Source organism: Hirundo rustica, chromosome 2, assembly GCF_015227805.2.
Source record: "Hirundo rustica isolate bHirRus1 chromosome 2, bHirRus1.pri.v3, whole genome shotgun sequence".
NCBI lineage: Eukaryota > Metazoa > Chordata > Aves > Passeriformes > Hirundinidae > Hirundo > Hirundo rustica.
Window position 1 is genome coordinate 48,260,674 of NC_053451.1, and position 27,679 is coordinate 48,288,352.

Sequence of the window (27,679 nt, forward strand, 5' to 3'; positions counted from 1 at the left end):
AGACTTAATCAAGCACTCCATGTGTCTTGGTTTACCCTAGCATATCCTCTTCTACTTTGATGTTCAGGGCACCCTGAGTGCTCACAGCTGGTCTTAAACAGCCTCAGAGCCCAGAAGGCTGTTGCCAGCACAACACTCAGGAGTGGCTGCACACGTGCTTTGGGTACAGGTGCCTGTATGTCCACCCTGGATTTCTGAATGGCTGTGGGGAGCCCTTAATTTCATCCCATAACAGTCCAGGTTCTGTATCACCAGCAGTCAAAATTGATCAAGTGCCCGTTCTCCCTTCTCCAACCCCACTGCCTCCAGGGCCTGTGGGTCCAGGCCAGGTAGGGCACGCTTCCATCTCCATCTTGGCTCTTTCTCTTCCCTTTCCAAGGCAGCTGCTCCATTTCTGAGCAGCAGTGCTCTGTGCTGCTCATGCAGGCTCCTCAGCCAAGTCCACAGTTCCCAGCTCACCTCCCAGAGTCTGAGCCGGTAAGTATCCTACCACGGATTGCTCCTTCTGAGCCACTGCGCTGTGTGCCTAAATAAGATGTTTTTGAAAGTACTTTCCACTTAGATGACATGTCAGTTTTGCTACAGTTAGCTAGTGTTATTTGTTGGGCTGTGGTGAGTTCTGGCACACTGCATTTGACTCCTCTTCACAGAGGGTACAGCAATACCATTAACAACATTTGTGAACACTATCTGCTGTTTGACTGGGCAGTAATGAAAGTGCTGTGATGAGAATGAACTGGGTGGCAGCCCGGGAATCAGGAAATGATGCTCACTTTAAAGGACTTGCAAATTCATCTGGGAAGCATCTTTGCAGGTGAATAGAATAGCAGCCCATTCGGTTAAATTGGCCTTGGGTTTGGGGATATGCAGAGGTCGTGCTAAGATTCAAATGCAATTACATCAGTCATTCAGAATGTAATAGTTTCCAATACCACATATTCTGCTCAACACTGCCTTTGCAAGTAGATAGAGGGGAAAAAAATAGCCTAAGGGAATGCCCACATTTTCACAGAGAATCAAACCACTCGTTTTGTACAGGTGTCTGTGTTTTATATGTGTGCATGTGTAATCCATTACTTGCAGAGCCAGACAGCCAGCTATTGTTCTCTGGAACAGGCAGAAGCTAAAATCTGCTGTGGACTTGTTCTGGTCCTTTTTTGACTGACTGACTATCATCTAGGTGAATATATTTTACATTCCCCTTGTATTTCAAATATGTCCACTATAAAGCATATAGGAAGCAGCAACCATAGATAAGATTGTAAAATAGTTTTCATAACACAGTTTCCTGGATTTAGGTGGCCAGAATTTTGTGAAACATTTGCCTTTCTAGATGAGAAATTCCAAACATGGCCTGCGTCCAAAGGTGACAACCTGATTTTAGAGGTTTTACAGATTCACTAAACAATATTTTTTGAGAAAGGAAAGTGGAAAATGAAATGTTATCATTTAAAGTGATTTCTAAGATGCTTCCCTGGGAAGGTGGGAATCATATGGAACTTTGAACCTGATGGTCTGATCATGTTTGTACAGCAGGGGGTTCAGTGCACTACAAATTTTGGGGAAATGATATTAAAGATCGTTTGAAAACCAGCTGATGTTTGTACGCAGCACAAATCCTACAAGCCCTGCTGTCAGTCTCCATGGGAGTCAGGTATGCTTGCAGAGTCAGTCAAGTTTTATAATTAGCTGCCTGATCCAGTGCACTGCTCCAAGCTGTCTCAGAAAGCTTTCCAACAATTTCAGGGGATGCAAGGTCATGGCAAGCAGGCCTTTTTTCTTGTAGCAGCTCGAGCCCTTGTGCTCCCTGTTGGCCGTAGGGGATGGATGTCCTTAAAGTAAATAAACTCAGCTCCATATAGGGAGTTCAGAAGAGCCTTTGAAGATTGGTGCCCTGTCATCTCAGTGGGAATGTCAGAGCCCTGGAAACTTTTCTGTGGAAAAGTCTCCAAGCAGGCATGCTCCATCCTCCTGTCCAAGTCTGCTGACGCTGCAGGTGCTTGCACGGATCCATGTAACCCCACTGCAGGGAAGCTCTATTAAAGTTGCATAGTGGAGCACTCAAAGCCAAACACAAGGCAAGAATAAGGTTAATGACACAGTTTTACTGCCCCCATCCCCTTCCTACCCTGTATCATTCTGTTACTTTGCAGTTGCCTCACTGCAGCGCATTTTTTTCCCCCCTGGGAAAGCACAAGTAGGTTGGAGGAGCGTGCCCAGGGAAAGCAGAGATGCCACTCGTGCAGAGGCACTGTGCAAGGGGCTGTGCTGTCCCCAGGGCTGCCCTCGGGGTGCAGGGGCGGTGGTGCCATCTCTCAGTGAGCAGCGAGAGCAGCGAGCAGCGTGGTGGGGAGCTGAGAGTTACAGGTCTGTTTTAAGGAGGAGGGAGCAGGTGGAGCTGCTGCATTTCCAGAAAGGGCAAGGACTCCCAGCCTGAGTGCAGAGCCTGGGTGGCTGCTGCTCTTGTCGGAACAAGAGGCTCAGAGGAGGACTCTGTGAGCAGTTGAGGGCTGGCTGGCAGTGTTATCAGGAACAAATCTGAAAGAGGCATGCAGGGCTCAAATCTGACCATTTTCTTGCTGGGAAGGTACATCATGTGCTTCTTGCTAGTGAGAGTTACTCAAAATTATTTGGTGTGTGGGTTGGGTGAGCCCTTAGCTGTGCTGGCAGAGTTTATGCTGCAAAAGCCTGAGGATTGTGGCACGGGGCAGGATGGCTCCTGGTGGGGATGGAGCATGGCCAGCATGTCTCTTCCTGACCAGTGCAGCCTTGTCACCTGTGCCCCGTCCCCAGAGCTGGTGGCATGGGCATGTCATGCACCTGGGCCAAGACTTACCTGTGCACCTGCAGACTATGGAGATTGCTTTAATGTATCTGAGAAGCTGGCAGGGGGGACTCTCTGTTTGGCTCAGTGTATTAGTGACTGCTGAAAAGAGAAAAATGTCTGGCTCCTCTTTTCCTTACAGCCATGTGAGTGGAAACATTTGGAGAGCTCATTACAGACTTTCTCCCAGCTGGCCCTGGGGGGGAGATCAGGTGGTATTTGCTTCCTTCAGGGATGGGTTTTCCTGCCCCTTATTTACTGGGGCACATTTCCTGTGGGAGGGCTGGGCCTTTCTGTAGCTGCTGCCACAGATATGCTGGATGTCCCCACCACATCAAGTCCCCCAGGCTGTAGAGCCGCATTAGCGTGCTAATAAGAAATACGCTAATAAGTAATAAGCTAGTAAATGCCTGAGGAGAGTCCAGAGCTAGCTTATGAACAGTTAACCTGGAGATGTCTGCATCACACCTAGTGTGGTTTAAACCTGCCTTCTGCCTCTTCTGACACTTGACATGCTGGTGCACCATCCGTCTTTCTCCTGGTCATCTCTCCTTAGGCAGCTATGTGCAGGGCGCCGTGTGTGACCTGAGGACTTGCTCCAGGAGCAGCAGCTGAAGTAATGAAGAGCACATCTGCCGAGTTTCTTCCTTTCACATGGAGTGCATGCTGCCTCTCTGGGTGAAATGAGGGGATTTGCTGCTGAGAAGCACCCCAGTGCAGGTGGCTGCTGACGCTGCTGGACTCTTTAAGCAGCACTTGGGTTTTGCACTGATGTCAACAATTGTGCTGCTAAGAACAATAGGAAGTTAAAATCTGCAGATATATTTTCAGAATCTGTTTCATATCACACATGTCTGTATGGGATAATCAGCACTGGCTCCAGCAGAACTTATCCTCTGCATCAGACAGACACCGAGTATCTTTTAGGAAGCCTAAGTTAGAGGAAGAGGCATTGCTTATGTCTAATGAGGCCAGTTAGCCTGAAGAGGTCCACCTGGCTACAGAAACAAGTCCTATGGGATGCTACTTTTGCTCTCCTCAAATATTTGGTGGAAAACTGAAGCGTTCTAATGAGATTATAGGCAAATGCTTATTGTAGTCTCCAGGTGTACAAACCACAGGGTAGAAAAAAATAGATGTTTTTTGCCTTTCTTTGAAGAATTTATATCCTTGTTTTAAAAAGAACAACAAAAACAAAAAAAGGTGCAGAAAAGAACCATGGAAATAATAAAACATAGTTACAGGCACTGAACACCTCAAAGAAAGCCTGAGAGGTGACTTGATGTCATATATAAACTCAGCCATAAAGGGATAGTGACAGTAAAAGACTGATGAAGAAAGGACTGTGAAGGACTAATAGTTTAAAGCTGATACCATTGAAATTCCAACTGGAAGTAAGTCACCACTTCTGTGGCTCAATAAAGGAACTAATGAACGAAATTTAATAACTCCCCATATGCAGAGGTCAGACCAGATAATTGGTTCATTCCTCTGGCTTAAGTTCTGTGAATCCAAGAACTGATGTACCTTCCATGGTTTCACCAAGGAAAAAATATGTAGTAACTAGGAAATGTGCTTTCTCAACTCTTAACCAATTTGAAAATGTTTTCTATGATTTAAATGCAGTTTCAGAGTGTCAGAATTTTAGACACATTTTTGCTTCAATTTTTGGTAAAGTTATTCTGAGACCAATTATCTCTGAATTATTATTGTATACAATTTGGCAAGCATGCACTGATTTTAAATAGATTTAAGAAAATTTTTTGAAAATAATATGAATTAAGAATCTTTTTAACAGCTAATGTTTCTGGAACTGAGCAGTAGTTTTATCCTTTGGGAAATTAAACAAATTATTTTACTTTCAGACTGGTATAAATTAGGAGTAATTAAACTAAAGTCAGCAGAGTGACATTTGTCAGATTGGACGTAAGTGAGTTTGTATTGTATGCCACCAACAAGGAATATTGTAAAAGGTTCTCCTTGTGGGTTTTCTGATTTCAGCTGTTTATTAAGACTGCTTAAATTATTCACGATGCATAACTTATCTGATAAAATTGAGTTCTTTTTCTGTCAGTGAAAATTTGCAGACTACCTCCAAATGCTGGAAGGGAAGGATTCTCAGCCACGGAGTGTTTGTGGAGTTCACTTTGACCATCTGCATTTTGCAGTCTGTGGGCTGGTAACCAGTGGGTCATGCTCATCGTGTGTTGCTGCCCCAGCTGGGCTTAGGCAGAGCCATCTTTCAAGCAGGATGAACAGGCACACCCAGTGAATGAAAGTCACTTCAGAAAGGGGCAGGGAGTACAGTTCTTGTGCACAGGGGTGTGCAAGACCCGCAGAGCCCTTTCTCAGCCCCTGTAGCTGGGCAATCCTTGAATAGTGCCAGAGCCTTCTGCCTGCCTTCTGCCCCCTCCTTTCCCAGCTTATCCCCTCTGAGGCCCTTAGCCTGCAGTGTCCAGCATGTGGAGTCATGGTCACACTGGAGCAGGAGCCCTGCTGCCTTTCCTCTGCCCTGCCAGCTGCCCGGCCCTCAGCGCCCCAGCTCCAGCATGGGGCTTCCTGTTGTGGGAAAGCAAAACACCAGAGTGGCCTCATGAATGACCTTTTTCTTGTGTGCATACATTCACATGCATGTATTCATATATTCATGTGCATGTGTGTCTCCATATGCACAGTTACGTATTCGTAGAGAGTAATTGGCAACCAAAATCTGGGGAGTGCAGGAAGAGCCTCTGCTGCGTGGCTCTCCTTCTCATAAATTTTCCTCCTGTGTGAGGCAGAAAAAAAATGTGTGGGACGAGCATGCAGGCATTCATTGTTATGTACAGGGGGAGTTTGCATTTCCTGGTGTGTTTGAATTAGTACATTGATAAAAATATAGTTTTGACTGTTTGGAATGGTTACACTGAAGCACTGCGCTTTGTGTTTCTCTTGCCTTAGCCTCTGTCAAGCAATTCTCAGAATAGCCTCAGACTTGGAATGTCTGAATTTAATTACTGTTAACACTAGAGATATTTAGTCCCTTTTGGGGGAGGAAAAAACCACAAATTTTCAGGAGCGGAGGTAGCTTGTAAAGATAGCAGCATTGAGAAGTTTATTAGCTGGTTTGTAGTAATTAAGCTTATTTCCATAGCAACATTATCAGTTCAGCTCCAGAATTTTAAGATTTTTGTGTGCCCGGTAATTAGAACTAATATCCTAATTTTAGCAGAGATATTACAATTTTGTTTGGCAAGAGCCTTGTAACTAGGCAAAGTGATTGAAGAGTGAAATAATGTTCTATTTTCTTTGATTTCTCTTTTTTGGATCATTTCAGACTGCTTAACCAGCTAAAAGCAAATCACTGCAGTCTGCTTTCTCAGTACATAAGACAGAATTTAACATTGAGGAGAAATGTGTATATCTGTATCTATATATGTGCAAAATGTGCTTACAGTTACAAAAGCTTGCCTATCTGTGCACTCCATAGCAAAACAGAAAGGCAGAGCCGAAGTTCAGCAATTAAGAATTCCCATACTATTCTCCCCTAAGTTGCTACCGTATAATGTGGCAGTGACCTCTCTCTCTGATGAGTGATTTGTATGAGTTGCTGCTGAGCCCAGGAAAGGAGTGTATCCTGCCTGCTCACGAGCAAGCCATGGCATCGTGAAGTTGGGATCTGCAGGGAAAGGAGGCCCCCACCCCATCTTGGTCTCAATTCTCACCAGTGTTCCTTGGTTTCCACGAGGCCTGTAATCTTTTCCAGGGCAGAGTGCCATTTTTCCACTGAATTTGGTGGAAAGACTCCAGTTTATACTTTTTGGCCCCATATGACCAGACTCTGCCTATTTTTATAACCAGCCTGGTAGAGTATGCTATTTCATAATTATATATGTTTGCCTTACAAATTAAACCATAAGTTTTCTACTCTCTGATGTCGCCCATGAAAAGAGCTATGAAAAACCAAGCAGCCTCAGTGGGAGAACTTCAGTTTGTGTCTTCCATCCTCTAATCCCACCCAGCTCCTGCGGCATGCTGTGTTTGCTCTGTTTTCTCAATCTGGTGGGTAAACATCAGCCTGGACTGTTGCTGATGTGAGTTAGGTGTGTGGGGACAGACGACAGGCTGTTGCCTCCTCGGGTGGGCAAAATACTCCTTTCTGTCTTCTGTTCCTACCCAGCCTCTAATTTTCACAAGACCTGTCAGGACTTCTGCCTCTGAGACCTCTTTCTTTGCTGAACCCAGCTGTCAAAACTGCTTAAAACTGGCCAAGAGGTTCAATGGTGGCTAAGGAAGGAAGGATTGACAAATGCCATACAATCTGATTTTGTGATCCTCCATTTCCTTAGAAGCAAGGCTAAAAAGTTTGCAGTGTTTCAACCATAAATCCCTGCATCTAGGCAGAGTTCATGAAGACCCATTTGATATCTACCTACGGGGTCAACATGCTTTGGGGGTGTTTGTAAAGATTTTTTTTTCCCTATAGTCAATTTGTTTTTTCAATTCACTCTTTAAAATAGGGCTAACAGGAAATACACCACTTTTGAGTGGTACAGCAGGTTCAGCATATGCAGGGGGTATATAGTGGAAAATAGCATTAGAAGACTTGTTCCTGTTGCTAATGAGTTCTGAAGGTAAGAGAACAGTTAATGTATTCATAACAGACTTGTATTCATATATCAAAGATCTTTAAATAATGTATGACTTTCTGTGACTGGGAAGCCAACTACCATAAAGCTTGGACCCAAGCAGAAAATAATTTTGTAGTAGCAAAGGACTTTGGATTTTGCAGATGCAGCAATTCAACTATAATCCCCCTGGCAGGGAGAAAAAAATTATTTAGTCAACTTACCATTGAATATCTGTGGACTTATAATTCCATTTTTATGGCCTCCTGGCGTTCTATCACAATTTGGCATCTGCTTTCCCCTAAGGAAAATGAAACTCCTTGCAGTATGACCAGTATTTTGCCAACTTGTATTTATCTGTGAAAAAAAATGCTATTATAAATCTAAATTAAAGACAGCAGAGAAATACAGTGTTAGCATATGACCTCCTCGTAGGTGATGGATTTGTGTGTAAATTGGCAGATAGTAACTATTCTTAGGAAATACTCTTGAAATAGACAGACATAACTTTGCATGCAAATCATGGTGGCCTTTTAGGAGTCTGGAACACTGATTTCTTTTACCATGGATTTAAATGACTGAACTACTCTTAAAAGTATGAAAAAATCCATGCAAGTGCTTTTTTTTGTAAGATTGCAATAAAAATCAGAATGGCTGCTCAACAGAAGGCAGTGGCAAAGGGGACAGTTTATAGACTGCATTCAAGGGGATTGCCTTTGTTCCTAGTTGAGCTGTTTTTATAAAGGTAAAATGAAGATGTGAGCAATGCATTGCTGTAATCAATACCTATTCCTAAGTCTGAGCATTGGTGGCAACCTCTCTGCAAACAGTGAAGTAGCATTGCTTGTGCTCCATAAGAACAAAATGACTGGAGCGTGTCCAGAGAAGGGCAGTGGAGCTGGGGAAGGGTCTGGAAGGCAAGTCCTGTGAGGAGCAGCTGAGGGAGCTGGGGGTGTTCAGCCTGGAGGAAAGGAGGCTCAGGAGAGACATCAACATTCCCTTTAACTGCCTGAAAGGAGAGTGCAGCCAGGTGGGGGTCAGCCTCTTCTCCCAGGCAACAAGTGACAGAACAAGAGAAAACGGCCTCAAGCTGTACCAGGAGACGTTGAGACTGAAAATTAAAAGTTGCTTCCCATAAAGGATTGTCAAGCATTGCAACAGACAACCTGGGGAAGCAGTGGAGGTATCCACCATCCCTGGAGGTATTCAAAAGATGTGGAAAGTGGTATTTGGTGACATGGTTTAGTGATGGATTTGGCAAAACTGGATTACAGGTTGGACTCAATGATATTAAAGGTATTTTCCAGCCCAAACAATCCTTTGATTGGCTCAGACAAGGCAGTTTTGTCTCTAGGAGGGGAAGTGTACAGATGAAGGTCAGGGTGATGGGAGACAAGAAGTGTTGGTGGCCTGTTATCGGTAAGTTTTTGTGAGGACACAGTAGCTCTCTGGTGAATTCAGCCAAGCTTTCTACACTTGGGAAAGTTTTTCTCCTTGCTGGGAGTCGTGCTCTTGGAGGAGATGGAGGGTTTGAAACCTCTTGCTATCAGACAAAATATGATCTTTATTTGAAATTCACTTTAGGCTTTTGGACCTATGTGTTCCTGAATACTGCTTGGATCTACAGCTCCTGTGAGACTGGAGAATGTTATTCAAAGTTCCTAATTATTCTCAATTTTAGTAGTTCGTAGGGAGGCCTTTTAATTTTTTTTTATTTTCATTCCTTTGGAGTTTTTATGAAAATACAATGGGTTTTGAAGACAATGATCAAGTTAATAGTTGGAGATATATTTTCCCGAGGTGTTTCTATGTCTCTTGGCTTCAGGAATGGGGTCAATACAGAGAACAAAGAGATTTCTTCCCACTGACCTCAAAATTTTGGTAAGGTAATTATTGATGACCAAGTAAAAATGACCAGGTAATTATTTACGAGCATGTGGCAGAATAAATTAATTTTATGGATTAGTTTGGCCCTTTGTTCAGTGAAAATTTGAGCTCTAGAAGTTGTGTCTAACAGATAAGCATAATTTGAGACCCTCAGTTTCAAAAAGAGTTTATGAACCACTTACAGATGTTTCCTGATCGACAGCAAACAAACTGCTTTTCTAAAAATTCTGTTTTCCTAGGAGACTGTATCCAAAGAACTTTTTTACAGGTCCTGGTGCCCTTAGCAGCAACACATAACTTGTTTAAATGGAAGAACAACTGAAAAATTATGTATGTTTATAGTTTCAGCTGTTTCAAAAGACGTGGGTCAAAATGTGCCTTTTTGCTCGTGAAACACAGTTACATTTTGACTTCATGATTAAGATAAATCACCCTGGCTATCTTACTGTGATAACTATGTATTAGGACTGACATTTAGGTACACACTTGTGGGAATCTGTTCTGCTGCATACAAATGAGGAGGCCCCTATGCAGAAGCGTGCCTTTGGCCTCTCTCCGTGTGATTCTTACACCTCATGCATGAAATATAGAATTGCAAAAGGGTTTTTTTTTAAGGCTGCAGTATGTTGTGGGATTGATTGTGAGGAGTAATGAGAGCTGGAAAGCCAAAGTGGCCTATCATTTTTTGTCTGATAAAGGGATTTGTATGGCCTGCTGCAAAAGGTATATGGAATAGTGTTCCTGACTTAATGGATAGTGCGCAGTAGTAAACAAGAAAAAGAAGAGTTAGCAGTGTTTCTTTGCTTTAAACTTTCTGTGTGTGACATCATAATCTACAACGCAAAATCAAATAAGGTCTTTCCCCTAGAAAACCTCCTATTAACTGGTACAGAATGTGGAGATTCCTGTTGCTAAATATGTTTGGGAGACTTTTTTTCTATTCTCTCTGCACTGTGATCGAACGGATGGAGGAGTCAAGTTCTCCTGTTAAATGGGGAAGGTGAAACGTTGAGGAAAGTAAGCGTATCTGGCCTGAAATGGAGAAATTACCAGGAACCGTGAAGAGAATTTCTTTGAAGATTTGATGGAGTATTAGTGACTGGCATTTCCTTATGGTGCTAGGAACAACATGGTGGACCCCTGGATCAGAGTTAAAATTGAAGAGGAGGCTGGCAGCTAGAAAGAAAAGCTACCCAGGAGGCCCCAGACTTAGGGGCACTTGGCTGATAGCCATGGATGCACATGAAAGCTTTACTTTCGTTCTTTTCCCCCCACATTTTTGCATAAATCCTTTCATTTTGCAAGGCTGTCCTGCATTGTTGCAAGGGAACATACCACTAGATACAGCCAAATCTGCTCCCATGTAACCACACAGAGGGCAGAAGGGTTTGAAAATATCAGCTTCTGTCTCAGAAGAGAATGGAGGCATAAACGCCCTGTGTTGGTTGCATGACTGGAAGAAAGGGAAACTTGTTGGGATCTGCTGAAAGAGTGATAACAGGAAACCTGCTAAAGTTAGGCTACCTGCTAAAGATAGGGATGTGGTCTGGTAACATTTAAACTTCATAGCACATGAGAGCTATGTTATGACTTAAATACTGTCCTTCTGGTCACCCAAATTAAGTACCTGAGTTGAGTATGTTGTTGCATATGGTTCCTGAGAATGCACATGATTCCCTTTCTGTTTATTTTAGTTTTAAATATCTCATATACAAGATTATTTGTCAGCTCTTTCTTTACAATTCATTGCTGTATTGTTGACTCACTGTCCACAATAAAGTGAAAGGAAGTTAAACAGCAACTGACTCTGTGCTTTTCACCCTACATGATTTCTGAACGCTTGATGTGACCATGGCCTGCTTCAGGCACCACTGAAATATGTACACCGAGTAATTGTGCAATGATTGGCTGGGTTGAGACTACAAGTGAAAAATACCTAATGAGTTTGCAATTCCAGTAAGCCTTTAGCAAAGCAGTACATTGGTAGTTCTCTTAGTGTTTGTTTATGGAAGGAGAGCTTCTCACAACAGGTTTGAAAAGCTAAGGAAAGCATTTTCAGACCACAGTAATACTCAGTTATGGTCATTTAAATGACCACAAAGGATGACTTGTCAGTTAGCAGCTAGGCTGGTTTAGTTTTAGAAGTATTAATCAAGTAACCTGGGAAAGATGGACTAGAGAACAAGGAGGTTTGTCTTCAGCTAACTAGAAAATTATGTGTTTGGTATTGGAAAGAAATGCAACAGGTAAAACTCTGGTCATTGGTATGACCAGAGAAATTCAACTGATATTAATAAAATCAGTAATGGAGATGGAAAGGGACATCTACTGCCCAGGCATACTTAAGATCTACATTGCTGTAGAATGGTTTTGTTATACTCTCTAATAAAAAGCAGCAGGTCTTAGTTATATCGGTTAAATCACTTAGAGGAATTAAAATACTGATAAGTTAATACTGATCCTTCTAATTATTGAATAAATTAACATAAAAAGAAACAAATAATTCAATCCTGGACTTAAAAGAAGGTAACTTTATTAGAATGACAATTTCTTTAATTGTTCTTTCTTACAATTCAGGTGGTTTTTTTTGTTTGTTTGTTTGGGGTTTTTTTTACACCTGACAATAAAAAAGATATATGGGAATCAAACCAATTTTTAAAGAAAGTATAGTACACGGCAGTAGTTCCCTGCTCTTTGATTCAATAGATATATTTACTTTCAAATAATTTATGAAGACAAATGCATTCCCAGAAGTTTTAAAAACTTTGTCTTTTTAGATTCACATCACAACAGTGCTTCCATTAGTAGTGCACCCACATTCCAGAATTCATGTCTTTTCCAGTAAAAATACATTAAGTCATGTTAACAGTGCAGCATGCAAGAATTCTGTGAAACTATTTCGCAGAAGAAATTGTAGAGGTGATAATTTAAGTTTTTTCCTGGTTTGGTAATTTGGCTACTGCCTTTTTGCCTGCTTTCTTAGGTGGGTTTTGTAGCGGCTGATGCCAGTATGAGAAGGGGTGTGTGCGGGGAGCCAGAGCAAGAAGTTGTCTTTTGTAGTCTGACCAGGAATCACAGAATATGTCAACTTGGAAGGGACCCACAAGGATCATCGAGTCCAGCTCCTGGCCCTGCACAGAACCATCCTCAAGAGTCACACCATGTGCCTGAGAGTGTTGTTCAAACAGTTCTTGAGCTCTGTCAGGCTGGTGCTGTGACAGCTTCCCTGAGGAGCCTGATCCAGTGCCCAACCACCCTCTGTGTGAAGAACCTTTTTCCAATATCCACCCTAAACCTCCCCAGACCCAGGTTCAGGCCATTCCCTGGCACCACAGAGAAGAGCTCAGTACCTGCCCTTCCTCTTGCCCTCTTGAGGAAGTTGCAGACTGCAATGAGCTCTCCCTGCAGTCTCCTCCAGGCTGCACAGACCAACCTCAGCAGCTCCTCCACCTCTCCAGACCCTTCACCATCTTCAATGCCCTCCTTTTGACATTCTCTAATAACTTAATCTCTTTCTAAAGTCTCATAAGTTTCAGATTCTTCATATTTCAGCAAGATGCTGAAAGAGGGAGGGGAAATAAAAATAGATGAATGCTATCAGACTTGTCATTACATTCAGAGGATTCTTTTTGAATTAATTTGAAGTCTGTGCATTGATCAGTCCTTAGTTTGGATGACTGTCACTGTGTTGTAAATAGTGGTGAAAACTGCTGAGGATGTTGTCTAACCTTTCCTTGTAATGGCAGCATCAATCACTCCATGATTAACATGCTCACAGGCACTTTTTTCATCTTCTGCTAAAGTATCTCTCCCAGTAAAAAAAAATGGATTAACAGCTGAGCACTGAAGAAAAAAAAGGGTCTTCTCTGAAAGAGACTCTATGGAAGTCCATGGAAAAACATAATTTGTCATGTGTCACTTGGAATAATGAAGCACAGAGGGATACCTCCTCATCCCTCAGAATCAATAGTTTTTTTAAATATAATTGAAAATATATAACTGACAATAAGGATTGTTTTTCCATTGAATACCTGTAACCAAATTATATAGTAACTTTGATTTATAAAGTGTGGTTTATTTTCTGGATGGGGAGAGATCAGTCTAATCACATTTTCACAGCCAAAATCTCATTCTTCAGTAATATCAGTCAGATGCGTGCCTCCTCTCTCCCCTGTCTTGAGCATGAATATTTATTTAGCAAGATTTAGGGAAAGTATGTAGTAAAGAAATCTAACTGAAAATAGTAAGATAAAGCAAAGAGACAAAACATTTAACTGCATACTAAAATATAACTTTCTACTTGTTAAGTTTTCAAAATGCTTTATTGAAGAAATAGTCAATTTTCATCACTAGTTGTGCTCGAAACAAATGAGAAAATAAAAGTATACCCAATAGATAGCAGTGTAAGAGGTTGCTTTATTTATTGTGCTCTCCCAATATTTTATGAGTATTTAATCTAATTTTGCATTTTCTCTGTACTGTCCTAAGAGAGGTTATACAGAAATTTCCATGGCCACTAGAATTTCCAAAGCATGTGTAATTCCCCCATCAAAACTATTCTGAGAAATTAGAAAGTGTTATTTACCTACACTCTCTGTGGCACACAGCACTTAAGCTGTCAACAGGTCACTGTCTTAAAGATTGTGTCCTTTAGTGTTTTGGAGTCACTAATCCTCTGAGCTGAAAATTTCATTTTCTCTGACTTTTAAAACCCAGAACTTCGTCCTGCCACAGAAACATGAATCCACATTTCATAGCTGCTCACAGAGCGTTCAGTTCTCCCAGCACTGCACTGGCCCAAAGCTTGTGCTGAAGAGCAAGATGCAACTTGGGCAATGAAATTAATAGAAAATCTATGCTAGAAAATAGAAATTAATATAAAAGGTAGTTCAAATATAATCTAGACTGGTGCTTATGTAAAAAAAAAAAAAATGTACTGGCATTTTAATAGATATTCTATAATTAAAAACTTTCCTATTGACCTAGAGTGAATTTAATTTTTTTTTTCCATTTTGATATCTTTTGAAGGCTTCTGATGAACAGAGCAAGAGTCTTCCCCAAGGAGCATCTTCAGCAGAGACCAAATAGTAAGTAGTGCAGGAAGCATGCAAGGTGCACCTTGCAGACAGCTACTCAATTCCTTGTAGTCTAATGGGTACCTCCAGTAATTGCACTGCCTTTTAATTGTAAAGTAGCATGTGACACCCAGTTTATGTGCAACCCATGCTTTGTCTTTGGGCTTGCACTAGTAGGGCAGTAATCCATATTTTTCAACAAGCTTTCCGTGTGCTTCACTCTTTGTCAGATGTACAAACTAAAGAAGAGATTATAAAATAAAAGTGTTCTTATCCCACTTCAACCAAGTGGCTTTAGGTGATTAATACTAGTCACTTCACAAGAAACAGACAGTTGTATTGCCATTGAAACTAGGTGTCTGTTGTAAACCAGCTTCTGATCCCACACCTAACTTCCCATGAGGGAAGGCTCGTCTTTCTAGAAGTTCATGCGCTGCATCTCAGCAGTGAGTAAGGGATTTCTGGGAACGTAAGGGAAACAAACTTGGGAAAAATTGTGAAGGCTCACCTATTTCCTAGTCAGAAAACCTCAGTCTGGGGTGTTTGTTCCAATTCTGAAAGAGCTGGACTAGACATCCCATGTGTGCTTTGTCTCTGGGGACTTCCTTTGGGCTGTGACAACTTTGTGGGACATAATAGGTCACTAGCAGATAAGTGCAGTAGACTCATGGCTTAAAATGCAGAGGGGAAATAATTAATTAGATTCTTTTGAAATTTGGCTGTAAAAGTTTGTCCTACTTTGTGACTGACACTTTAGGCAAATTATTTAGAACACTTGTGTATTAATTAGAAGCTGTATATATGATGATATTTCTTATCTTTTTGACAACATGTGTTAAGAGCAATGCAAAAAGGTTGGTAACTTAGCAAGTTGGTTGTGTACTAAAAGTCATCAAGGTCACTGAGGAAATTCAGAGTAGGTAGGTGTCAGAAATGTTCAGGGTCTTGGGGCAAATGAAAGTCCTCTTTTATAAAATATGCCCAAACTCCTAGTATGTGTGAGAAGGATGTAGCAGGTGTGAAGCCTATTGCCTACACCTGGTAGGAGTTGGAGTTGTGGCTTACTGGAGCACATCTTCTTGCTTTTCCTGCCTGGCTGCTGGTTTCCAGCTATAAGGAGACATGGGGGCTGGTAAAGAGACAATGCCTGGTACATGAGCAACCTCACTACAGAGGCAGCATGTAGAGGTTCACTTTGAGGGTGGGTATGATACACAAGAGCTGTTTAATACAGCTTGATGCTGCATAATCCTTGTATCCCGCTTGGCATACACTCTAGATGAGTGGAAAACTGGCTGGTTTGTTGGACCCACAGACTGGTAGCTAATTGTTACAGATAAAGGAAAGGAGCAAGATTTTTTTCTTTGCACCTGTCATCCTTTTTTTCTCTTTTGGAGTTCAAATTTTAGATGACATTTTGCATTTCTAGGAGATGATTGCTTTCCAGTTTTGATAATTACTTGATATACCAATCCTTCCAGTCATTAGACACAAATTACAGTACTTTGCAAACAGAAGATCTGATTTATTGTCTCACCTGACTAGTAATGAAGCATTTTTACTCTTTATGGCCTAATTCCCTGCTGTGTAAACATTTGTAGCAACTTTGAAGTGAATGCAGTACATAAGATTGTGCTAGTGATAACTTTGGCCCATTATTAATAAAATACAACAAATAAATAGGTTTTTTTGCTTGTAAATTATTCAAATATTCAGACCAGGACCTGCTGATAAGCAATTATAAGGAAATCTTTCCTCTGACACAAGAAATGTCAGATTTTTCCAAAAAAACCAAGTGGTTCTTATCTTCAAAACAAAAAATGTTGGGTTAGAAGGCCTTCTATTAAATAGGTAAAACGCTCAAAATGATGCATGATCCTATATCAACTCCAGTGTTGTTAGAACAGGAAAGTTACGCATTTCCTCTAAGAGTAGACTTTGGGATAGCTGAAGGAACGTGTGATGCATTGTCCTGCCTTAGGCTGAATCCTCTGAGGAGGTGGCTCCTGCTCTCTATTCACTACATGCAGAGAGCTAAAATGATTATCTTGGATTTGGATTGATAAAATTAACTAAGTCATATCCACAGCCACTATATTTATCTTCAGCATATCTTTTTCTATTTTTTTATTTTTAATTTTATTTCTGTTTTTAATTTCATGTCTCTTCACTCACCCATTTTCTGTGTCTTCTGCAGTTTTTCTCTAAATCCATCATCCCACATTGTACATGTTATTTCCTTTAATTTAACCACGACCTCTGATGCTGGAATGGCAAATGGGATTCCATGATACTTCTGCTCCACCCTATTTGCTGAAACATTGATTTTCTTAAAGCATTTAAGTACTGAAAAAATCAATAGGGCTATATACAAGTAATATGAAGGCATCTTGGTAACTTATAGATTGACAGTTTCATGTAATTCAGTGAGAGGGAAATCTGTGGTTTCTAGTTGAGGGCAAATGATAGCACAGTTCTCTCACACCCTTCATTACACACCTGCCGACTGAGGGTAACCAGAGGCCCAAAAGCTACAGGAAGACAGAGTACGATCTGGAGAAAATAATGTGAATATCCTAACAAATTACAGGGGCTCCTAGTTCCCAGAAATTCCACTGTTTTCCTGGTTGACTCATGCCCTGTGGAACATTACTGGGAGCTCCCAGGGAGCTCCCATCTGGAGGTCCAGCAGCAACATCTCTTCCTCAGACCAGTTTTCCCTTCTCATTTCTGCCTTGCTTGTTACGGGAGAGGGCATCTGCCCAAGTCTGGTGTTAGGGAGCTGCTGTGAACTGGGATGGCCTCTGCACCCTCTCAGGTGTTGGAGGAGATTTTGGCGCTATACACAGCTTCCCACCAAGTTCTGGCTCACCTCAGGTGTGTGTGCCCACCACTGCCTCCAAACGAGCTGTTCAGCTCCTCGTGGACAAAATTTCTAACCCTCAGAAATGACATCAGGTGAAAAGGAAGCCAGGGCTGCCACCATCTGAATGTGAAGGCAAACCCACAAACACAGCAGTATTTTTGATCAGCGGGTCCGCTGACGGTGTCAAAATGCGTTATGAGCGAATGGCCACATATTTCACAGATGTAATGCAATAGGACTCAATCTCCAAGGCCAGAAATATCTAAGTGTAAAGATAACTGATGTTTGCAGAGATAGCTTAAAAATTTGTCTCATGGTGCATGTAATGGGATTTTTCCATCTGTTTGCCACATAGCTGAGGAATGCAAAAGCTAGAGTATGGTAAGATTACGATCAGATTCATTTGTTTTTCAATTACTGCTGGGTATATTTTATTTCTGAGGCTGGGACAAGATCCAGCATTTTCAGCCTGAATGTGAGTAATACAGGTTACAATTTTTTCCTCAAAATGTTGGAGTGCTTATTTTTCCTGTGTTTGACATTATATAATCACAGATATTGTAATTATAGGTATTCATTTTTTGTGGTGAAATGTGGCTAGTGTAACAACATTCTTTAAATAGCTGTCTCTTTTTCAGTGAGAAAGAAACAATTGGCAGCATCCCATTCTGCTATTTAATTGAGCCACATGGAATACGTGAGCAGGGAGAAGAATTGGAAGTCTTAAATCCCAAAACGTATGAAACAGACGTGTCTGTCCTGTCCCAGTCCTGGTATTAGTGCACATGTTTTTGGTGCTGTAGTAAAATAGGAGAAATTCTTAGGAGGAGTGACTAGCACTGTGAGGGAGGTGGTGTAATGCAAGCAAGCACAGCAGGTACACGCCAGCCACCTCAGCGTAAGTGACCAAGCCCCCGTCATGGCAGACCAGGGGTAGGACCTACGAGATGCATGTGCTGCTGGAATTCTCTTCCCACAAAGTTGCATCAGCAGAGGTCTCTGGAAGTGAAATGAAAACCTTTCCTAAGTGTCTTTCAAAGTGGTGGTAGAGAAAAGACAATTGTTTGTTTTGGATTTCCATGTTGGGAAGAGTTCTTTTAAGAGACAGAGTATTTTTTTGCCCGTGCAAAGATATGGATGCATAAGAACCTCATAATGTAAGCAAACTGTCAGATTTCACTCTGTTAGTACTTGCAGTTCATTGCTTTAGGCTGTGAGCACCTGAGAGGATAAGTTATAGACGTTTGCCTTCTTGTAATGTGTTGTGTTTGCTGATCTTAAATCTGCTTTTTTCCCTATATCTAAAATCCTAAATTTGGTATAGGAAAGCCAGTCAGTTGTGTTATGTTAAGCAACGAAGCATCCTGAGGGAGTCTAGATGAGCTCTGTCAGGTATGCACTTCTAAGTGCTTCCCTCAAGGATAACAATCATTTCCTCCAGAAAACATTAAATTATTAACTTCACTGATGCATTTTCATGTGATATGCTGTAGAATCCACCTTTTGACTTTCAGATAGATAATCCAAGTAATAGTCTGTGACAGATGGTCTGTAAATAGTCTAAGAAGCATCCAGTAAAGGAGAGCCTCTATGCAAATGTGGTATGAAACATCTAGAATAAGCTGATGCGGGGAGCCAGAATGTGGATCCTTTCATAGGATGGAATTTTATTCCTGCAAAGGGCTTTCCACATAGGTTTCATGAACTGATACTATGAACTACTTTGTGATCTCCTTTATCTGCATGTGCTATGTGTCATTTTTGTCTTACCCTGGGAAAAGACCTCAAGCCCAGTGCTGGAGTGAAAAGCTTTCCCTAAAGGCTCAGTAACTCCCAATTTAGGCAGACACATTGCTGCTGGAATACACCAGGCAGAAATGAGAAGGGATAGTTGGTCTGGGAAGGAGATGTTGTTGGAATTCCTGATGGTGCTGATGGAATTCCTGATGGTGCTCCACATCTAGGTGATGTTCCCTAGAGCCTGACTCAGTCAAGAAAACAGTGGCATTTCTGGGAACAAGGAGCCCCTGCTATTTGTGGGGATGTTCTCAGTGTACTCCCATTATCTCTGCTCTTGGCTGAGTTCCTAACACAGCCACAACAGCCATCCTGCCCTTTCCACCAACACACTTTCTCTCTTACAGCCAAGCCTAGTAGCCAATCCATTCCCTGTGGAGGTCTCACCACTGGACTCTGCATTGCTTCTTTTACATTGATGGAGTTGTCTTAGCAACAGCAAGAAGTTTAGGGCAGAGCAAGGTGTGATCTTTGTTCTATAAAGTGCAGTACAGAATTCACAAGGCCATACAAATGTTTTATGGCAATAATTTCCCTTCCCTTCTTTCAACAGATTGTTGTGTTCTTCTTTTATCTGCTGAATTTCATTTTGTTATTTGTGGCCCATTAGTAGTGCTTCTAGGAAGGACTGACAAAGCCATTACTAAAATTGTTCACTTACAGTTATAGATGGTATCCAAAGGACCTGCTGTTTTGTTGAACTGCACAATTCAGGAGATTTTCTAGCCTCACACCGACTGTGGGTTGCTACGCTAGCAACAGCAGCATGTGACAGCAGAACTGCCACTGCTTGTTCCAAGTGCAATCATCACTGTGGCATCAAAAATGAAAACCAGCTGAGAAAATAGGGAGGTTTGCTCCTGAATTTGCCAGCATGGAGGTTTTCTGCTTGGTGCCATAGCATATGTGGATGTTTGGTTGGGATGGCTCATTCAGTCCAGGGTCACCTAGGTTCCGTTCCTCCTCCTTCCTGGTGCTGCTGATTTTTGGGGTGCAGTTCGGAGCCAGTTTGGCCAGGAGAAATATGATGAAAGAAGTTAAAAGTTCTGCTGTTGTGCTTCACTAGTGAGATGTAATTAACTCAAATTAAGTGGGGAGTCATGGATCTGGAGAAAATTTCTGTCTGTTCCTATGGGAGAAGAAATATGACTTCCTGAAGCATTTCATTCTGTTGTTCTGGGAAGATGGTGCCTGTGATGTCTAATCAGCAGCAGGAGTGGAAGGACAGAGCATGGCCAGAGCAGATTAAATCTTCATGGTTTCCAGTTACTGTAATAGCTTTTTTTAGCTGCTAATATCTTGATTGAAATGTGATTTTCTTTCTTCTTTTTTTTTCTATGTAACACTCATATATTGGGCATATTGTGATCCAAGAAGGACAAAAATTGCATGAAGACACCAGCCCCCTCTGCCAAGCCATAAGCTGCAGAAGACAAGGACACTAATGAAAGTGTCACACAGGTGTCTCTTAGGTCCATTTTCCATAGGCTGATGCCTGAAATACTTACCCTTTTGCCTTTAATATTTCCTAGAAGGATTCTGCCTGGACATGTCACCTGCTGCAGAGAAATTTGGTTTCAGCAGCCAAAGGGGCCAGGCCAGTGCTCAGGGCAGGACCAAAGCCAGGGGTTTTGGTTGTGCAATGGAGTGCACAGCCTGTTGCTTTCAGGCCCTCTTTGGGAAGGGTGTTCAGTTTGCCAGCCTCTTTGCTTCCAAGGAAGGCCGTGGGACTTTCCTCAGCTGAGCCCTTGGATGCTGCTGGCTTTAAACTGCCTGGCACAGCAGAGCTGTTTCTCACAGTGCTTCCCACTGGAAGAACTGAATCATTCTGGATTTCATGTGCAGGTGGTTTTCCTTTTAGGGGTTCAGTCAGCACAGAGAAGGAAAATTGGCTAATCAGTTTTACTTTAGTTTACAGCCATCCTCTCAAGTGGTATTCAACCTCTCCAAGGTGTGAATTATAGATGTTTATTTGTTTAGAGAAAGCCTTGACTGAAACATAATTAAAATTGTATAAACATTTGCATTACTCTTACAGGGTGTAAATTTAGACAAAGTTTTTCATGAAAGGTTGTCTTCTAACCAAATCGTCTGTCAATGTTTGAAGTTATAAAGGTATATTCATATAGGTAAATAAATGTGTTACCTACCTTCATTTGTGATACTCAGTAGATGATAAACTAGAATAAAAAGGAAAATAGGTTTATAGAAAATGGAGAAGGTAAGCTGACAGATATATTAGTGGTGAGCAAAGAAAATTGGAAGACAGGCTGAGAAGTAATGACATGCTGTTTGTTTTTTTATGGACACTCATTATTTCTGCAGGGAACATCTGCTCTGCAAGGGTTCTTTGCAACGGCTCACCAGCAGAGGTGAATAACCCCAGATTACCTCATCTTCAATGCATATTATACCTCATCCACACTTTAATTGATTCTGGCTCCTTCTGTTTTCAAGTCTTAATACAATTTTCTGGTTGAAGTCCCTCTTCTCCATCCCAAGAGGAGAAATACCCAATTTTGGGGACACATTCATATATAAGACATTTTTTATCTAAGATGAGATAAACCCTTCTGTTACTAAGTTATTGTTGTAGTGACTGTGGACAGAGGTGGCTTAGCCAACAACCTTGTGCATATTTACCTGCACTGTAGATGTCTGAGTTCAGATGAATCCAGCCCTAAAGTAACTGCTGACTGTGATTTGTGACACCTATCTTGGGAGATCCTGAAAAGCTTCCCAGATCTGACTTTCTCCCCTGTATACCTCAATATTTGGAAAATTTTGTCCCATTATCTATAGACATTTACTTTTGGAGGGGCAAAGGTCTTGGCATGCTGAGTGTGTTAAAGGTTTTCTCCAAGTTTACCTAAGATATTCCTTTTGTTTGCTGTGCGAATTATTCTTTACATGAAGGCACTCAAACCCATGTAATATCAGCACACCTAGCTGTGAAAATACCAGAGGCACTCTCTTTGATATTTTCAAGAGGTTCAAACAATTACTGTTAATCACACAAAGATATGAAAGTGACTTACCCAAGCAAAAGATACTGGGCTTGACTTTCCTTTTAGTTACACTGTTGGAAATTGAGAGTTGCTGGTGTCAATTACATTTTGTCTGGCTTAATGGAGATAACAATCAGGCCCCTTGGCTTCTAATCAAGTTTGATATTACCCTGGTGAGTTGTTCTAATCCCTTGAATGGCATGTGGCAAGAAATCAATTGTGTTATGAAAATTACTCAGCTTTTCAGTTGCTAGTGTAGTCTGGTCTAATTGCCTAATTTTACCTTCTCAATAAAGAAAATATTCAGAATTCTCTATTTTACCACATCTCCAGTAGACATTCAGATTTGTTAATTCTCATTATAAAAAGGAATGACAAATATTTTTGGTCAAAGAAATTTTGAGTATACAACTTAGAACAACTAGTTACTAGTAAGCACACTGTCTTAACAAACACCTTGTAGTTATCTGCTATACTTTGTGCATAAATGCTTGGGTAAGTTGTTTTTGGTTGGTTTTTTTTTCCTGAAGGCAACCTCTTGCTGGTGCAGATGGTGCAGGTTATTTCTGTTGTTGCATGTGTGGGATTCTGCATGTGAAACTTATGCATTACTGAGCAATAGTTCTACAGGTGCTGCTGTGCACAGAAAGGGTGGCTATGTTCTTCTCAGGACCAAATACGTCTGGAACACAGTTTTGAACGCTATAAATTCTGCAGTGGAATAAAACAATGTGAATAAGCACACTCACATACGTACAGCTGTTTGCTGTTAGAGTTACCTAAGTGCAAATTTCTATCATTTGGGAATATCCTGTATCTTGTAGTTGCTTTGACTCTGGCTCTAAAACCAAACCAGTAGATGGAATTCCTTCATGTGTATGCTTGGTCATCCTGTGACCAGGGTGAAGAGATATTTTTGTCTGTTTTCTGAAGACAAAACATTATGAATCACTGAACATTTGCTTTGTGCTTGGAGTAGTCTCCACTGTGCAGAAATGCCTTGGAGCACTGTGAGAGGGATTGCTTGTGTAAGCCATGGACGGTAACTATGGCATTTAGAGACACTGTGACATGAAAAAATTGCAACAGCTTGGTTTCTTAAAAGCCACGTCACCTTGCAAATGACCTGTCCTACTTTTCACTCTGCTGGTGTGTTACAACAGACCACCATGCTACAACACTAAAATGCAGTAACGTGTCAGTGTACAGGATATAAGATATGCTTGCAGGACTTGTCGGGTGGTTGAGAACAAGGTGAGCAACAGGCATAAGCAAAACCCAGAACTCTTTTGTGATCAACTGTGTAATAATAAAAAAGACATGATTTGTCTCACCCTTGTGCAAAGGTCTGGGTGTACATATTTTCCAAAGCAATCAGAATTAATGGCATCACAGACTGTTTGCCCTTCTGTCTAAGTTCATGCTTCATGAAACCTGTTGAATTGTAATATCAAAACAGTGACGTTTCATGGACTTGGAAGAGTCTTTTGGGATTTTTTTTATCCTCTAAGGAGCAATCTGTTCACAGAAATAGACCTGATAGTGGAGTATTAGAATGAGTAGCAACTGATTATATTCATGCCCAAGATACTTCTTATGCATTGATCAGTTTAATATCTGTGTTATATTTTTTCTTCTTTTTTTTTTTTTAATGAGGAAAAATATGGCTCTAACAATACTTCAGAATCATAAATTTCTTATAATTGCTTTATCATGGTGGAGATTAAAAGAGCAGAACAAAGGGAAGGTGTTTCATAAAAAGTGACAGTTGGTTTTCCTCTGCTTGCCCATAAAATACCTCTTTATCCCAGCCTTCTCTGAATATCACGCTTTATTTTCCAGAGAAGACATTCTATGCTTGGGGCACATTTCCTTAAATCTTTGCAAACCACTGATGCTCAGAATACGTTCTGCTTAGCATAATCACGTTAATTCCAGTTTTCACAGACGTATGTGTTCCACCCTCCACATCTCTTAATCGTTAATCCCACCTCCATGAAGAGCTTTTTTTGGGAGAAGCATGCCGTAAAAGATGAAATTTAATTGTTCCGGAACCAGTTTTTGAATGTCACATGGGAGTTTTTACTCTTGGCAACACTGACATAAGTGTGCCTTTACTTTAGAAAAATAGCCTAGACACAAAGAAAAAAATCTGTGCTTTTTTTTTTAAGCTTGAAACTTTGAAAACACAGGGACTAGGCTTTTTCTCAGTACTGTTTCATCCTAATCACTGCTGGGGAAGTGGAACACTTGATTGATCAGGCTGGAGTATGTTCCACTGGAGCTCATCAGCTTAGTCCTGGACGTGGGTTATCCCTGTTGTTGAGCAGGCATAATGCTTTGACTGAGACTGGAAAGACTCACATATTTCTAAGACACTGTTATGTGTTTGTATTCACACTCCCCAATCCTAATACTTATCTTTACTATTGTTTTTTGAGAGGGAAGCAAAAATGGAGGAGTATGAATGAGGATGAAAAAGGGAGGAACAAACAAGTGAAACACTGGCACAACCAAGCTGGGATTGTTAAAAGCGGGAGACAAGCATTTGCAATAATAAGGAGACACGGTGGAAGTCTAGACTGGAAAAGCCTTCAGTACTGAGTATTTCAGTGAGAGCTGTCTCCTCTGTTTTTTTGAGATATTGGCCCCAGGTAAAGAATTAATAAAATATTGACTTGACAATAACTACTTCTCCTGGATGCAATTGCTCATTATCTGAAAAAAATAGTCCAAAGAACTCAATAAAAAAGAAAATATCATTATTAAAATTGTCTTCCTGAAATGATTGTGCATGGAAGAATTATCTAAGGATCATTTCATCTTGATTGTGTGCCATGCTTTGTATCAAATTACATCAGATTTATTCCACAAGCAGACATCCTTCAGGACTATCTGACTGGCAAAAGCTTATTCTAGCCAAGAGGCAATGCAATTGTGTAAATCATCCCATTTCACGGGTATAATTCTTCAATCAATCAGCAGAAGGGAAGTAAGAGTTCTTGATGTGTTGGTCATAGTACATCTATCTAACCTGGGATGTTTTCCGTTGTGTGGCAGTGACATTTGAAGCTGTATGGGGCAACTTTTTATCTGTGCAGAGTCAGATCCTGCCAACAGTGCATTCAACAAGACATTACTCCATAAATAAAAGTAATGGGACTGCCTGAAGAATGAAACTCTGCTTAGGCTGAAAAAAAGTTACAGTCTGGCCCTGATAGAGTTGAACCTCAGTTGCAAGAAACGGATGTGAGGTGTAAGAAAAGATAGCCTTCCCCTTTCTGGTCTCTGAAACTTTTTAGCAGCCTAAAGTTCATGGCTAATGTTTCCAGGAAAATTAGATGCCTGTTTTCACTCCCTGCTCATATGAACTGTGGCAACAAATTGCATATGGAAGTGCAGTGAATTGTTAAAATTCTTCCATTTCACGTACATGTTTAATTACCGTAATTTTCTTAATAAAGTTTTAAATTTTCTACTTTAACAATAATGACATAGATAATTAATAATAATAAGTAATAATAATAATAATAATAATACAATTCTAAAGAAGGATTATAACATGAAATGGGAATAAAAAACCAAAACCAGCAAAATTCCTGTGTCAGCAACACAGCAGTAAAAAACATTAAGAAAAAATCTTGGTATGGAGGAAAAGAAATTTCCCAGGTACAAAAGCTTTAATCTAAATTGTGATGAAGACAGAGATTTCCCCTGTGATTATGATAAAGCTTTTACAGGTCCCCATACCAGTACTCATAGCCTTCAAGGCAATGAGTCCTATTTGTCTGTTGTTGATATCTCCTCTTTCCAACTTCTGTATTCACAGTTTCCAAAACCTAATGACCTCCCAAGAGAGTCTTGGGGATTTATCTAGGTTAATGGAGCTAATATTCGATAGTTTTACTGTAGAACTTCTACTGGCAATTCCGGTGTACCTGAGAGTGAGCCACATGGCCAACATCTCCCACACTCCCTCACTCATCTTCTTTTCCTGGTACATTCTTCTTTCTTTCTGAAATTGTGTCGTAATTCTTTCTGAATTGATGTCATAATCTCTGTTGTTTCTGTTCCTGGAGCAACCCTGGATTTACAAGAGGCCTCTGATGCAGTCATTTTTGGACTTGACCAAGGCCCATAATGTAGAAAGCAGGACACTGCTAGCTCTTAATCACTTGGAGCACTGTGGTGGTTTAACCCCAGACAGCCACTCACTCAGTCTCCCACCAGTGGGATCAGGGAGAGAATTGGAAGAGTGAAAGCTGGAAGCAAGGAATTATTTCACTGCTTCCCATGGGCAGGCAGGTGTTCAGCCATCTCCAGGAGAGCAGGGTCCCATCATGTATAATGGCTTGCAGTTTAAAGCTGTTCCCTCTTGTCCTATCAACACATGCCCTGGTAAAAAGCCCCTCTTTAGAGCTTTCTTATAGGCCTCCTTTAGGTACTGAAAGGATGCTGTAGGGTGTCCCCAAAACCTTCTCTTCCCCGACTGAACAAGCCCAGCTCTCTCAGCCTGTGTTCATAGGAGAGGCAATCCATTTCTCTTTTTTGAGAGACCAATGGAAAATCTGTGATGAGACCCTCTAAGAGATTTTACCCCAGGTACGCTGGACTGAGTGTGTTTGCACAGGGCCAGCTCAGCGCAGGGGCCTCCAAACCATGATTTCCCAAACCTCCTGAGCACTGTGCAGAGATGAGAGAGTTTAGCTGTGTATTAACAGCTTCCAAGTACCGTTTCTCATTTGTTTCAAGTGTGGCTAAAAGTAGACTGTATGGTCTCATGCCAAAATTTGGAATCCTTAGGTTTCAGTGAGTGTCCAGTGCTATTTCAGATTTTGAAACAGTTTTAAAATTCCTTGTTTGTTGCATAGAAAGGATTAGGATTCGATAAAATACTGTGTAACTCTGCCTTGTTTCAAATATAAGGAAGGAGCAGAATATATGAGGAGATGAACAGGAATTTTGTCATCCTTTACCCAGTACAGATCTGAGAAGTTAAATTTTTGTGTAAGTAATATGCTTTGTCCAACTTTACTCTGTAATAAGCTTTGTCCAACTTTGTCCAACTTTACTCTGAACTGGTGCTGTGTTGTCTTTGCTTGGGTCACTTGTTGCTGTATAAGATTCCCAGGCACTCTGTGAGCTAGAGTCAGAGGGAAGTTAACATATTGGTTTTAATGCAAAGCTTTTTCTAGAGAGGTCTTTATAGAATTGGTGTGGGACTGCTCTTGCATAAGGAGTTGTCCAAAATATACTACCTCTTCCTTGTTTGGATGATATTTGTCCAAAAGGAACAGATGAGGCATCTCCTTGTCTCTCTGCAGATGTTCTCAGGTGGTAGCATGCAACATTAATCACCCTGATGCATCCGCTGAGCTGTCAGGAAGGTTTCATGCATCTAGAGCACTGTGAAATCCCTTTCCCAAGGCATCCAGTCCTCCTCACATTCCTGGGACAGTGCACACTCTGTGGCGTGGAGGATATGAGCTGAACACAGAGAGATTCAACAAACGAAGTTACTGGCCAGCTTAGTAATCCAGGATCAGGAAAACCCCTATCTTCCTCATGGATGCCATCATCTTCATCAGAAGAGAAGACTGTAGTAGAGAGATCAG

At 41.2% G+C, this 27,679-nt stretch overlaps 1 protein-coding gene across 3 annotated transcripts in view; it reads left to right on the top strand.

The window, feature by feature from the left end:
• MTUS2 (microtubule associated scaffold protein 2) overlaps positions 1 to 27,679 on the top strand; it is a 273,696-nt gene that overhangs the window by 47,251 nt on the left and 198,766 nt on the right. For all 3 annotated transcript variants that reach the window (XM_040057241.2, XM_040057243.2, XM_058419555.1), the window contains one exon: positions 14,347 to 14,405. The gene's annotated coding sequence lies outside the window, so the exon portion shown is untranslated. The remainder of the gene's footprint in view (positions 1 to 14,346; positions 14,406 to 27,679) is intronic.